Source organism: Pinus tabuliformis, chromosome 1_1 (assembly GCF_031772625.1).
Source record: "Pinus tabuliformis cultivar Carrire ecotype Pingquan chromosome 1_1, CPIR1, whole genome shotgun sequence".
Classification (NCBI taxonomy): Eukaryota; Viridiplantae; Streptophyta; class Pinopsida; order Pinales; family Pinaceae; genus Pinus; species Pinus tabuliformis.
The window spans coordinates 461668413-461683673 of record NC_142297.1 but is presented as its reverse complement, the minus strand read 5'-3'; positions in this window follow the sequence as shown (position 1 = coordinate 461683673).

Genomic DNA, 15261 nt, shown 5'->3' with positions numbered 1-15261 from the left:
TCCTCCTGCATAATTGTATGTTTGATTCAGGATCTTCACACAATCTTATGCCATTGTCAGTAATGAAGCAATTAAATCTACAAGTTACCAAACCTTATAAAGACCTGTACTCTTTTGATTCCAACAAGTTCAAGTGTTTGGGGGTCATTAAGGATCTGGTAGTGTCACTAGCTCAGATTCCAGCTAGAATCTTGGTCATGGATGTAGTAGTAGCAGATATCCCTACTAGATTTGGAATACTGCTATCTAGGTCATGGGGGGCTAAGTTGGGTGGTGTCCTGAAACTAGATTTTACATATGCATTTATACCGATTTTTGGTGGCGACGAGAGGAGATTGTACAGAGAAACTAGATTTGTAAAAACAATTACAAAAAATGGAGCAAGTAATTCACCTGTATATAGCCAGGAGAAAGATGACTTTGATTGCTTCACGCTGCATGATAACACAGAGTTGGTTGAAGATAACCAGAGGTAGCTTACTTCAGCCTGTGTAAATACAGAGTTTCAAACTGAAGGAATGTGGAAATGCTTCTTTGATGGAGCCTATTCCAAGGAAGGAACAGGTGCTGGTTTGCTTCTGATTGCACTTGGAGTTAATATGTTCCCATTTTCATTTAAATTAGAGTTCGAAGCAACAAACAATGTGGCGGAATATGAGTCCTTGATTATTTCTTTGCAAACAACTAAACAAATGGAATTAAGTCAATTTTTGCTTTTGGAGATTTGGAGCTGATTATCAAGCAAATAAAAAATCATGTCAGACAAAACACCCTAGGATTAGGGCATATAGAAAATGAAGTCTTGGATTTGGTTGAGAATTTTTTTGAAGCTTTTAATATTCAATTCATTCTAAGGGATGGGAAGAGATTAACCGATTCATTGGCTGTGGCTGCTAGTACTTTCAGGCCTCCTATTAATCCAAAACTAAGATATGAAGTAGAAATGAGGCACAGACCTTCTGTTCTCGATAATGTTAAACATTGGCAAGTTTTTGAAGATGATCAGAAAATTAAAGAATTTTTTACTATGGTTGAGGAGTTTCAAGGCACATAAATTGATCAGGATGAAGATGAAACAACAAAAGTTGTAGAAGTTAGTGGTTTAAAAGATTCAGTAGCTAATAAAAATGTTTTTCAATTGAAAGATGATATTCTGCCAAAGGGGCTTGTCTCTCTTGAAAGGCCTTTTAACCCCAATGATGTGGCTGTTGACTCAAGGAAAATTTCAAAGGATGAACACATTCAGGATCATAATATTGGAACTCAGGAGAAAACCAGGCTAATCAAATTATTCAGTGGAGTTTCACCTAATTATCAGGAGAGATATATTAAACTTTTCAAGGACTATGTTGATGTCTTTGCATGGTCCTATGACGATCTCAAAACATATGATGTAAATATTATTCAACAAAAGATCCCCTTGAAGGAGGGAATTAAGCCCTTTAAACAGAATCTTAGACAAATAAATCCTCTGCTTCTACCATATATTGAAAAAGAGGTCAAAAAATTGCTTGATGCTAAAATAATAGTTCCACTCAGGTACTCTGATTGGGTGGCTAATTTAGTGCCTGTAAGAAAGAAAAATGGAGAGATAAGGTTATGTGTGGACTTCAGAAATCTCAACAGGGCTTCCTTGAAAGATAATTATCCGTTACCTAAGATGGATCATGTGTTGCAGAAGGTAACAAGATATTTTAGAATGTCAATGTTGGATGGATTCTCTGGGTATAACCAGGTGGTTGTAGATAGAGAAGATCAGAAGAAGACAACATTCACACCTCCCTGGGCGACCTTCATGTATGCCAGAATGCCTTTTGGGTTGATGAACGCAGGTGCTACTTTTCAGAGGGCTATGGACATTTCTTTTGTGGGAGATAAGTTTGTAGTAATATATTTGGATGATATTACTATTTTCTCAAAGTCTGATGAAGAACATCTAGACCATCTGAAAAAGACTTTTGAAAAATGTAGAAGATTTGAGCTTTCTTTAAATCCCAAGAAATCCATTTTTTCTCTGGAAGAGGGAAAAATATTGGGGCACATTGTTTCAAGAGATGGAGTGAAGATAGATCCAGCAAGAGTACACGCTGTGAAAAATACCACTACCTAGGAGTAAAAAGGATATTCAAAATTTTCTGGGAAAGATAAACTTCTTAAGGAGGTTTGTGTCCAATTATGTAGAAATTGTAAAAGAAATTACTAATATGCTAAAGAAGGAGAATGAAGTGCATTGGACCAGGGAAGCTAGAGAATCATTTTCTAGGATTAAAGAGGCATTGCAGGTAGCTCCAGTCCTAATCAACCTTGATTATCAAAAGCCTTTCCAAGTTTTTTCATTTGCATCATCGAGTTCAATAGTTGTTGTCTTGCTGCAGAAGAATGATGGAGAGATGGAACAACCTGTTGCATTCTTTAGCAAGATTCTCCGGGATGCTGAGCTAAAGTATAATATTCTTGAAAAGCAAGTGTATGCTTTGGTAAAAGCCCTGAAATCCTTTAGAACTTACGAGCTGCAACCACAGATCATTGCCTATGTGCCAAATGTTGCAGTAAAAGATGTACTAGTACAGGGAGATGTAGAAGGAAAAAGAGGAAAATGGATAGCCAAGATCCAAGAGTATGACTTGGATATAAAACCCACAAAGTTGGTGAAAGGGCAAGGATTGGCAAAAATGATGACATAATCGAACTTTCAAGCATTGGGCATCAACTTGTTGACACCCGTGGATGAAGGAACAACTGAAAAAAATGAAGAAAAGCCAAATCTAGGTATGAAGATCAGGTATAAAGTTTTATGTTCAGAATGGTACAAGCATATAATTCATTATTTTTGTTATCTCTCCTATCCCCAATTCTTGGATAGAACAAATTATAGAGCATTAAATATCAAAGCACATCCATATGTGATTGTGGAAGGTAAATTACACTGGAAGGATCTTGTAGGAACATTGTTGCTATGTTTAACAGAGGATGAGTTTACAGAGGCAATCAAATATCATCATGAAGGGTTATGTGGAGGACATTACAGTTGGAAAGTTACTGCACATAAAATCCTTCAAACAGGATTTTATTGGCCTACTTTATTTGGTGATACATTCAAGTTTGTCAGAAGCTGTCAGAAGTGTCATCTTTTTACTGAGAAGAAGAGGTTAGCTCCCTTGCCTCTGATCCCAGTCTTCATAGAGGAACCATTCAGACAATGGGGATTGGACTTTGTTGGAGAGATTAACCCACCTTCAAGTGGACAACACAAGTGGGTTCTCACAGCTACCGATTACTTCACCAAGTGGGTAGAAGCTATACCTACTAAGAGGGAAAATGATCAGGTGGTGATGAAGTTCCTAGAGGAGAATATTTTCAACAGATTTGGATGCCCCATCAAAATCATAACAGATAATGCTCAAGTCTTTAATTCAAGTAAGTTTATTGCTTTTTGTCAAAAGTATAATGTTATTTTGTCTCATTCAATAGCTTATCATCCACAGGGAAATGGATTAGCTGAATCCACTAACAAAACTTTGATGAAGATCCTTAAGAAAACTATTGCAGAGAACCAAAAAGACTGGGATTCTAAGTTAAAGTTTGCTCTATGGGCTGCTAGAGTGACTACAAGAAGATCTACAGGCAAATCACCTTTTGAATTAGTATATGGAACTCAGGCTCTATTTCCAAGTCAACTTGTGAAGCCTGTGATTGCAATGATTCAGGAGGTGAAAGAAGAACCCAATGCTTTGATAAGAAGAATGAATAAAGTAGTGGAGCTAAGTGAGAACAGGGACAAGGTAAGAGACAACTTGATTATGTATCAATCAAAGATGAAAATTATTTTTGACAAAAAAAGCCAAGGAGATTGATTTTAAAGTTGCAGATCTAGTATTAAGATGGGATACCATGAGAGAAGATAAAGGTAAGCATGGGAAGTTTGATCCTCTCTGGTATGGTCCTTTTAGAATTGTTGAAGCAAGATCCAATAACACTTTCCTTCTTGAGAATCTTGACGGAGAAACTCTACCGCTGCCTATCAATGGGCAGTACCTCAAGCATTACTTCTAGTTCTAAAGCATAAACATCTTATCATTGTAAATATCGGAGTGCATTTAGTGTACAAATTGTTGGAAATAATACTGAGAGGGGGGGTGAATCAGTATTATATAATTCTTTTGATAAATCTTCTTTATTTATTCTTTGAATTATTTTTTCATGTCAGTACCATAAAATAATGAGCATGAACAAAAGAAAACAGATAGTCACACCAAAGAACACAAGATGTAAGGTGGAAACCCAATGTGGGTGAAAACCACCTGCTGCAATATGTCTCTATCTTCTTTCAAATTAGAAACTCCTTTTACAATGGTTTTGTACTGGTGCAGTCCTTTACCAGTACGTAGGCTGCAACCTGCAGAGAGCTACAACTCTCTCTCGTTTTCCAGTCTCTCCTGGAAGGGAGCTACAACCCCCTACTTCTTTTCATATAAGGACCACTTTTCATAAATTTTCAAACTGGATCCATAAGCATCAATTGATAATCAAGTGTAAGAGAATCACCCAATCAACTGTAGTAACCAAATCAACAATAATAGGACCAAACCCAGAACACAACAATGATAAACAAAGATTTTAAGAGAAGTAAGCACCCTGCTCAACTGCTTGCCTGCTTACGTAAGCACCCTGCTCAACTGCTGGCCTACTTACTGTACTCACCCTGCTCAACTGCTAGCCTGAGTCCCGGACGCACCCTGCTCAACTGCTAGCCTGCGTCCCGGACGCACCCTGCTCAACGGCTAGCCTGCGTACCTCGCTCTGAGTCTATTGAACTGCCTGCGTATGTACGCACCTGTAGCCCTTCTGAGCCTGCGTACCCCGCACCTGCACCCCTTCTGTGCCTGCGTACCGGCGCACCTGAAACGCTTCGCTCCTGCGTACGTACGCACTTTTCTTTCACTGTACCTGCGTACCTTCGGGCATAGATGATTTTGAGACTTTAGAAATGACCCAGACAGTCAGATCTACAGATCTGAACATGCGCCGAAGAGATCTCGGTCCATCAGTAGATTCGCCTTGTTAGATCTAGACCAGATCTTACCCCATAAGATATTCAACAAAAGACCTGCTCAAACCAAATGATCTCCTTTGCTTTATATAGGCAAGCTCCTCCTCAAATCATGGAACAATACCACGAGCCGACACCATAATAACACAATACCATCGGCTAGATACCAAGAGTAAAACACAAGAAACCCCCACATGTCCTTGAAATGTGTGCACTGGGTGGACGCACCTCCTGAACGGCTGGCCTGCGTCTCTGGACGCGGCTCCTGCATGGTGTACCTGCGGGTACGCACCTTCTGAACTGATTTCCTACGTCCTTCTTAATTTTCAATAAATTGAGAGCCTTGTCATGGGAGTTGCCATCAAGTACAACATCTGTAACATATAGCCATACCAGAAAAACATAATGCCAACAATCTCCCCCTTTGGACTTGATGGCAACCTTATAATCTTCAGCTTCATTCTCCCCCTTTGACATCAAGGGCAAAGGGGTATGCTCCCCCTAAGCTCATGCTCCCCCTGGAAAAAGGAACCAGATCTGCAACACAGAACCATAATCCACCATGAAAGAGATAGAGACATATTGCAGCTATTTTCCAAGATCTCCTTCTGACCATCCTCCATAATGCCAACAATGCATTATATGCTCCCCCTGAACCTGTACCATCAATCAGAAAAGATTCAACAATAAGATGATGCATCAACAACCCCCAGCTTTTGCCTGAGGTATTCAAAAGTGTCCCTGGGCAATGGTTTGGTGAAAATATCAGCAACTTGTTCCTTAGAAGGAACATACTCCAATTTGACCTTCTGTTCAAGCACTTGTTCCCGGAGAAAATGATACTTGATTGGTATGTGCTTGGTTTTTGAATGCATAACCGGATTCTTTGAGATGCTGATTGCACTTGTGTTATCACATAAGATGGGGATAGGTGGTGTACAAGTGATTTGAAAATCCTGCAAAGTCTGCATCATCCAAAGAAGTTGAGTGCAACAAGATGCAGCAGCAACATATTCCGCTTCAGCTGTAGACAAGGCAATCGAACTCTGTTTCTTGCTGAACCAAGATACCAGTCTGGAACCCATAAAGAACGCACCACCACTTGTGCTTTTCCTGTCATCCACGCTTCCGGCCCAATCTGCATCTGTATAAGCATGAAGAGTAAGATCTGTATCTCTAGGATACCATAAGCCATAATTTTGAGTCCCTTGAAGATATTTGAAAATTTTCTTCACTGCCTGAAGATGAGTCTCCTTCGGATTTGCCTGAAATCTTCCAACTATTCCAACTGCATGCATGATGTCCGGTCGGGTACCTGTCAAATATAGTAAACTTCCAATCATAGATCTGTAGGTTGGTTGATGTACTGCTGCAGATTCATCATTTGCACTGAGACTACATCATGTGACCATGGGTGTACATACTGGTTTTGCATCTTCCATGCCATATTTCTTCAAAATCTGTTTGAGATACTTGGTTTGAGATAAAAAGATTCCTCCTTCCTTTTGTTGGATTTGCAAACCAAGGAAATATGTCAGTTCTCCTAGCAAGGACATTTCAAATTCTTTCTGCATGACCGAGGCAAAGCTTTGACTCATAGCTTCTTCATTGCTGCCAAAAATAATGTCATCTACATACACAACAAGTATTAGCAATTTGTCATTTTCAACTTTTAAATAAAGATTGCTATCTGCTGAACCTTTTGAAAAACCTTGTTGATGAAGATATTTGTCCAAACGGTAGTACCAAGCCCTTGGAGCTTGTTTGAGACCATAGAGAGCCTTTTTCAATCTGCATACAAGATTTGGATCATTTCCAAGAATGAACCCATCTGGTTGTTCAATGTATACTTCTTCTTCCAAGTCTCCATTCAGAAAGGCTGATTTCACGTCCATTTGAAATACTTTGAAGTTTTGAAAACTTGAGAGAGCAAGGAACATTCAGATGGCCTCAAGTCTTGCAACAGGAGCAAAGGTTTCTTCAAAGTCTATTCCTTCTTGTTGCGCATACCCTTTACAAACAAGTCTGGCTTTGTTTCTAATTACTTCTCCATTTTCATTCAATTTATTTTTGAAGACCCATTTTGTTCCGATAACATTCTTATTCTTTGGTCTAGGAACCAGCTCCCAAGTGTTGTTCTTTTCGATCTGCTCAAGTTCTTCATCCATTTCTTTCACCCAACATTCATCTTTACATGCTTCTTTCACATTTTGTGGTTCAGTAGAAGAGAGTAATGCCAAATAGCTTGAAGCTTCTGCAAGTTTTCTTCTTGTTTGTACACCTGTTTCTTTTTGCCCCACAATCTGAGATTCTGGATGATTCTTCTGAACATATCTGGATGGAGTCTTTTCTTCTATTCTTGTTTGCTCCTCTGGTTCTTGAGGTTCTTCTTCTTCATCATTCTGTCCTTGAGGGTATCCTTCATCTTCTTCGATGTCTTCATGATGAACTTGTCTAGGAATGTATCCCTTCTCATCAACCACTACATCAATGCTGTCAACAATTCTGCCAAGTCTTTTATTGTAGCATTTGTATGCTTTGCTATATGGAGAATAACCAAGAAGAATGCCTTCATCTGCTCTAGGTTCAAGTTTTCCAAGCTGCTCATCAGTATTCTTGATATAGCATTTGCTCCCAAAGATTTTGAAGTGCTTTACCGAAGGAGTCCTACCATTCCAAAGCTCATGAGGAGTTTGAGTGCTGTTCACCCGGACATTCGTTTTGTTGAGAATAACAACTGCAGCATGTGCAGCTTCACCCCAGAAAGTAGCGGGAGTTCCTGATTCATCAAGCATAGCACGAGCCATTTGTTGGATTGTTCTGTTCATTCTTTCCACAACTCCATTTTGCTGGGGAGTTCTTGCTGTAGAGAATTCTCTTCTTATCCCATGTTCTTCACAGAAATCGAAAAATTCATTTGAAGTAAATTCCCCACCTCTGTCGGATCTGAGGCACTTAATTCTGTGACCTGATTCATTTTCCACCAAGGCTTTGAAGGATTTGAATTTTTCGAATGCTTCATCTTTGTGCTTCATAAGTCCTAACCAGACAAACCTGGAGAAATCGTCAATAAATAATATCAAGTATTCCTCTCCTCTAGGTGTTCTTTTCCTGAATGGACCACATGTATCTGTATGTACTAGCTCAAGAGGCATGCTAGCTGATCCTTCTTTCTCTAGAAAGTTAGTTCTGGTTTGTTTTCCAAACTGACATGATTTGCATATGGTGTTGTCAGGAATTTTAATATCTGGAAGATCACGAACTGCCTGATATTTGCATGCTTTCCTTATTTGTGAGAAGCTTAGATGTCCCAACCTTCGATGCCATAACCAGTGCTCTTCATCCTTGCTCAGATAGCATTGTTGTTGTCCTTCTTCAAATATGTACAGATTATTTGGAGTTCTTTTGCCTTTGAGCACTGTTTTACCTGTATCAAGATCACGAACAAGACATCCATTCGATCTGAATATAACCTCGGTTCTTTGATCACACATCTGACTGACACTTAGAAGATTATGCTTCAATCCATCAACATACAAAACATTTCCAGCCTTGACCTTTTCTTTTAACTGAGCAATGCCTTTTCCTTTTATAGTTGCAGGAGTATCATTTCCAAAAGAGACTTTCTTTCCCTTTTCTAGAGCAGAATAAGATTCAAGTTTTTCTTTATCACCTGTCATATGCTCCGAACATCCACTGTCAATGTACCATAGATTTTCCTGTCCTTTTGCATAAAATGCTATCCCACATCTTTCTGTTTGAGGTTCCTTTATTCTCCATGTTTTGGTGCTTGAGGCTTGTTCCTTTTTCTGCTGGAACCTGCTCCTGCATTCAGAGTCTTCATGACCAAAGTTATTGCAACTAGAACATTCAACTTCATTTTCAAGAACCGAAAAGTTGTTATAGGTCCCTTTTGTAATCCCTGTCATACTTCTTTGTTTTTGAGCTTCCCTAGTCATGATTGTTTTATATGCAACACATTGAGCTGCTTTGTGACCAAAGTTATGGCAAGAAAAGCATTGTCCATTGAAGAAACTTCTGCGGTTATCAAATCTACCGGCCAAATGATTGTAATTTCTATTGTCATCCAATCTTGAACCAAATTGAGAAGATTTTACCTGTGGCTGGTTGTAGCTTTTGTTCACCCTTAAGATGGATTGCCCCTGATAGTTTCTGTTTGTAATTTGTCCCTACTTTACCTGATGATCTTCATTTTGCTTTTGCTCATTTCTTCTTGCTACATCAAGATAACTTTTTGAGGTGGATGCTTGAGAAGTTTCTCCATTATAGCCCAGACCTGTCTTGTTTAGAGGAGATCGCTGCACATTGATAATCTCATCCAAAGTTTCAGATCCTTTGACAAACTTGAGATTAATAGCTTTTGTTTTCTCAATCTCTTTTCTAAGACCAACAATTTCACCTTCTAATTTTTCAAGATGTTTTTCTTTTTCATCAATTTGAAATTGTAGAGTATCAATGATCATGTTCTTTTCTTCTATACATCTCTTGAGTCTAGTAATTTCATCATAAAGGTTATCCACATCTACAGCATCCATATAATCATCATCTTCAAATGCCATTAACAACTTATATTCATTACCTTGTTCATCCTCATCACTGTTTGATAGACCATCACTATCTTCATGAGTGTAGTAGCTTTTCTTATTTGCGTTTTGTTTCTTGTTCCATCTAGTAGGTTCCTTTCCTTTATCCTTATAAGGGCATTTTGCAGCATAATGACCTACTCTTCCACAAGCAAAGCATTTAAAAGGTAACTTACCTCTGAACCTTCCAGAACCCCTTTGAAGATTTCTGACAAAATTTGATTCTTCTTCCTCTTCTTCTGGGACGTGGCTTGCTTCATAATAATCTCCTTTGCCTGATGCCTTGAAAGCAGCTTCTCTTCTGTCTGAAGGACCTCCCTTTCTCATTTCATAAGCAGTTAGAATTCCATGTAGCTGAGACATAGTAAGAATTCGTAGATTTTCCTTTTCTTCTATAGCAGATACTTTAGATTCAAACTTAGGAGACAAAGATCTTAGAACCTTTTCAACCACTATAGCTTCTCTTATTTCTTCACCCAAATTTTTCATACAATTAACAATTTCATCTACCCGAAGAAAATAGTTAGCCACACTTTCATCATTATACATCTTGAGAGTCTCATACTGAATCCTGAGAGTTTGAAGTTTAGCACGCTTTACCTGTTCATCTCCTTCATAGCTTGTGACAATTTTGTCCCATATTTCTTTTGCGGATTTGTAGTGCATTACCTTCATGAATTCCGTTTGGGATATACATCCTAACAGAGTACTGACTGCTTTTGCATTTGTTTCATACTTCTTTTTCTCAGCTGGATCTGTAGGAGTAGCTGAAGGAAAAGCATAGCCTGTTTCTACAATGTCCCAAACTTCTGTACCAAGAGATTGAAGATATGCAGTAAATCTTACCTTCCAATAATTGAAGTTTGTCCCATCAAAAACCGGTGGCCTGATTGATGCTTCTCTCTCGTAGTTGCTCATGATGAACGATCACCCTTCAAGCGATCAAGCTTCTCTGAAGGACCTGCTCTGATACCAATTGTTGGAAATAATACTGAGAGGGGGGGTGAATCAGTATTATATAATTCTTTTGATAAATCTTCTTTATTTATTCTTTGAATTATTTTTGCATGTCAGTACCATAAAATAATGAGCATGAACAAAAGAAAACAGATAGTCACACCAAAGAACACAAGATGTAAGGTGGAAACCCAATGTGGGTGAAAACCACCTGCTGCAATATGTCTCTATCTTCTTTCAAATTAGAAACTCCTTTTACAATGGTTTTGTACTGGTGCAGTCCTTTACCAGTACGCAGGCTGCAACCTGCAGAGAGCTAAAACTCTCTCTCGTTTTCCAGTCTCTCCTGGAAGGGAGCTACAACCCCCTACTTCTTTTCATATAAGGACCACTTTTCATAAATTTTCAAACTGGATCCATAAGCATCAATTGATCATCAAGTGTAAGAGAATCACCCAATCAACTGTAGTAACCAGATCAACAATAATAGGACCAAACCCAGAACACAACAATGATAAACAAAGATTTTAAGAGAAGTAAGCACCCTGCTCAACTGCTTGCCTGCTTACGTAAGCACCCTGCTCAACTGCTGGCCTGCTTACTGTACTCACCCTGCTCAACTGCTAGCCTGAGTCCCGGACGCACCCTGCTCAACTACTAGCCTGCGTCCCGGACGCACCCTGCTCAACGGCTAGCCTGCGTACCTCGCTCTGAGTCTATTGAACTGCCTGCGTATGTACGCACCTGCAGCCCTTCTGAGCCTGCGTACCCCGCACCTGCACCCCTTTTGTGCTTACGTACCGGCGCACCTGAAACGCTTCGCTCCTGCGTACGTATGCACATTTCTTTCACTGTACCTGCGTACCTTCGGGCATAGATGATTTTGAGACTTTAGAAATGACCCAGACAGTCAGATCTACAGATCTGAACATGCGCCGAAGAGATCTCGGTCCATCAGTAGATTCGCCTTGTTAGATCTAAACCAGATCTTACCCCATAAGATATTCAACAAAAGACCTGCTCAAACCAAATGATATCCTTTGCTTTATATAGGCAAGCTCCTCCTCAAATCATGGAACAATACCACGAGCCAACACCATAATAACACAATACCGTCGGCTAGATACCAAGAGTAAAACACAAGAAACCCCCACATGTCCTTGAAATGTGTGCACTGGGTGGACGCACCTCCTGAATGGCTGGCCTGTGTCTCTGGACGCGGCTCCTGCATGGTGTACCTGCGGGTACGCACCTTCTGAACTGATTTCCTGCGTCCTTCTTAATTTTCAATAAATTGAGAGCCTTGTCATGGGAGTTGCCATCAAGTACAACATCTGTAACATATAGCCATACCAGAAAAACATAATGCCAACACAAATGCCATAGAATTTGAATTGGTTCCAATATATGACTCCATGCCCGAGGTGAAGGCACTGATCTGCGGTTCTTAGTGCTTCTGTGGCAAAAGCACTATCCCTAGGTGGAGCCAGATGTTGTAGCTTCCATTTTTATTTTCTTCTTATTTTCAGTTTTATCACAGAAAGAAATAAAAATCAAAAGAAATGAAAAATCAAACCATTGTTTAAAGGCCATGCAGGTTTAGGAGGCGTGATCAAGCAACAACTTGATGAGTATGATGAGGTGTGTTGTGGGGAAACAATAAGCTCGAAGGTTAATTAAGGCTCAACCCCAACAGTTGACAGCGACATGAGCATGGTTGACCACAACGTGTGGCCTAGAACCATTGCAGGGGTTTGACCTCAATGTAGTTCCCTTATATTCTTTACCCTCACAAAGTCTAAAAGAAATGAAGTATTTTGATTGATTGACGGGATGACTTTGAATGAAAACCATCGAGAAGATCTGGGCTGTCCAATCAAAAGGCCACATATCCAACGACAATCGGGCGGTAACTTATCAGACACGACAGTATATCAAACATAGTTTAAACTTGTTGAAGTCCAGGCCAATCTCATCTGTCCATCCAAAAAGACGGGATCCAAGAAATGATCGGGTGAAGAAATGATCAGGTTTTAGCGCTAAAGTCGGACCCGATAGATTATTAATTGGTGGTATATATTTCTCATCGGGTTTGTATGGGAGTCAATAGAGCGTTGAACATGCGAACTTGATAAGATTTATTTCAAACGGGTTTAAAATCTCGTGAGTTCCAGAGGATTAGACCGTTGATTGAATGAATGATCGGACGACTCACGAAAAGCTAGGGCTGACCTGATGGGTTTATGAATCAAAATGTTAAGTTTTTTCAGTTCTGTTGTAAACTAATGTTTTGCGTAAAATAGCTAATTCCGTTGTTTAAGTGATATAATCAAAATTAGCGGTGGATGACTAAAATTCCAAAGAAAGGTGATTGGTCGAGTTTTCTTGTGTTTTGGCCAATCAAAATGCACTCGATACATACGTGAGCCCAAGTCCACGCACGGGGTTTGAGTCAAATACAATGTATTATGATTAAAACAATTTAATCATTATTAAAGCATCTACAGAGGAACTCAACAGCCAAACAACAGAGCTGAAAAAGCCAACAATCATCATCATTTTCTAACTTCCATTACTTCCAGTTATTCTATGTTTTTTAGAATGAGGTGTCTTTTACCCTCTATGTAATGTTCTGTAATAATTTTTACTCTAGACAATTAGGAAAATAGTTAAGAAGTTTGACAGTTTTGGTGATTACCAACTGTCTTATAATGTATAAAAAGAGGTAAATTTAGAGAGAAAGGGTTGGAATTTTGGAGAACCTGGAGACTAAGCTACTGAATTCCTAATACAACTGTTGATTAATGAAGAGTCAGAAGTTTTCCATACGTTGTTGGGTATGATTTTATGTCTTCTCTGTTATGTGTCATCTTATATTTTCTTCCTTTGAGTATAGTAATTGAAGCTGCAAGTCTTTATTTGTGTATGCAAATAAAGTTAAAATTCCTTAAAGAGCACTCCTATACTTGAAGTTCCCATCTCTGCAATTATTCTAAGTTACAGATAGTAGTTTCTGTATAAAACAACATATTATCTATAACTTCTACCTGTGTCACAGATAATAGATCCTGTGTTAAACAACATATTGTCTATGACTTATTCAATCTTTCTTCATTCATCATTTGTATTCATCAATCAAATGGCATTCTGATGTTTTCTTGTCACCTAAGTGTTGAGGATCAAGAAATAGATTTCCCAGGTCCTTCATTTGAGAACACAATGTATAATCAAGTGACAAACAAGTGACAATCATTATAATCATTAATGTCTTAAGCACAATTTCTATACAGCGAGGAAATTGGTTTCTTAAGGTACAACACGTACAAAGAAACAAGTTCATCATTGGGTAAGAGCTTGTTCATTTGAGTTGAATGGTATACCTACATCAGCACATTTAAATGTATTACCGTTGGGATCATATAGTATGATTTTGGGTATGGACTGGTTGTATCTCCATAGGAACAAGGTGGACTGTTATGACAAAGCCATTGAGTGTTTGGATCATAATGGAGAACAGAGAGTCTTACAGGGTAAGAAGAAAGAAACATTAGTTAGGATGGTGACAACTATCCAGGAAAAGCGTAATTGCATAAAAGGGTGTGTTTTATTTGTAGTACATATTTCTAGTGACAAAGGTAAGGAAGTTGAGGATGTGGATGTTTTGAGAAAGTACTCGGTTTTACAACAATTTCAAGATGTATTTCCCGCAGATATTGCAGAGTTTCTGCCTCACAAAGAAGTAGAATTTTCTATTGAGTTGGTACTAGGGGAAGCACCAACATCAAAAGCACCATACATGATGATCACTCTAGAGTTGGTAGAGCCGAAGTTGTAGTTGAAGGAAATGCTTGACAAGGGATACATTAGACCAGGTGTTTCACCATGGGGCACACTAGTAATTTTTGTGAAGAAGAAGGATGATACTCTAAGGTTGTGCATTTATTACTAGAAGTTGAACAAGTGACCATTAAGAACAAGTAGATGTTGTCGAGGATTGATGATTTGTTCAATCAGTTGAAGGGAGCAGTAGTGTTCTTGAAGATTGATTTAAGACCCGATTATCATCAGGTACACATAAAGGAAGATGACATTTACAAGACATCTCTCTGGACCAAGTATGGACATTATGAGTTTGTTGTAGTTACATTTGGTTTGACTAATGCTCCAACTAATTTTATGTGCTTGATGAATAGTGTGTTGTGTCCTTATCTGGAAAAGTTTGTTATTATGTTCATTGATGACATCTTGATATATTCTAGGAGTGAAGAAGAGCATGCCAAACATTTAGCAGCAGTATTGAGATTATTAAGAGAGCACTAGTTGTATGCTAAGTTTAGAAAATTTAGTTTCTTTCAGACAAAGGTACATTACTTGGGATATGTGGTTTCCAAGGAAGGCATAGCAGTAGATCCAGAAAAGATAAGGGATATCATGGGGTGGGCCGCTCCTAGGAATATGGATGAGGTAAGATCATTTATGGGGTTAACAAGTTATTACAGGAGGTTCATTAGGAACTTCTCATAGATATCATATCCCATCACGACATTACAAAGGAAAGGTAAGAATTTTGAATGGACAGAGGAATGTGCAACAAGGTTTTAGCAATTGAAACAATTGTTCACACATGCTCTAGTGCTAAGGATTGTAGAT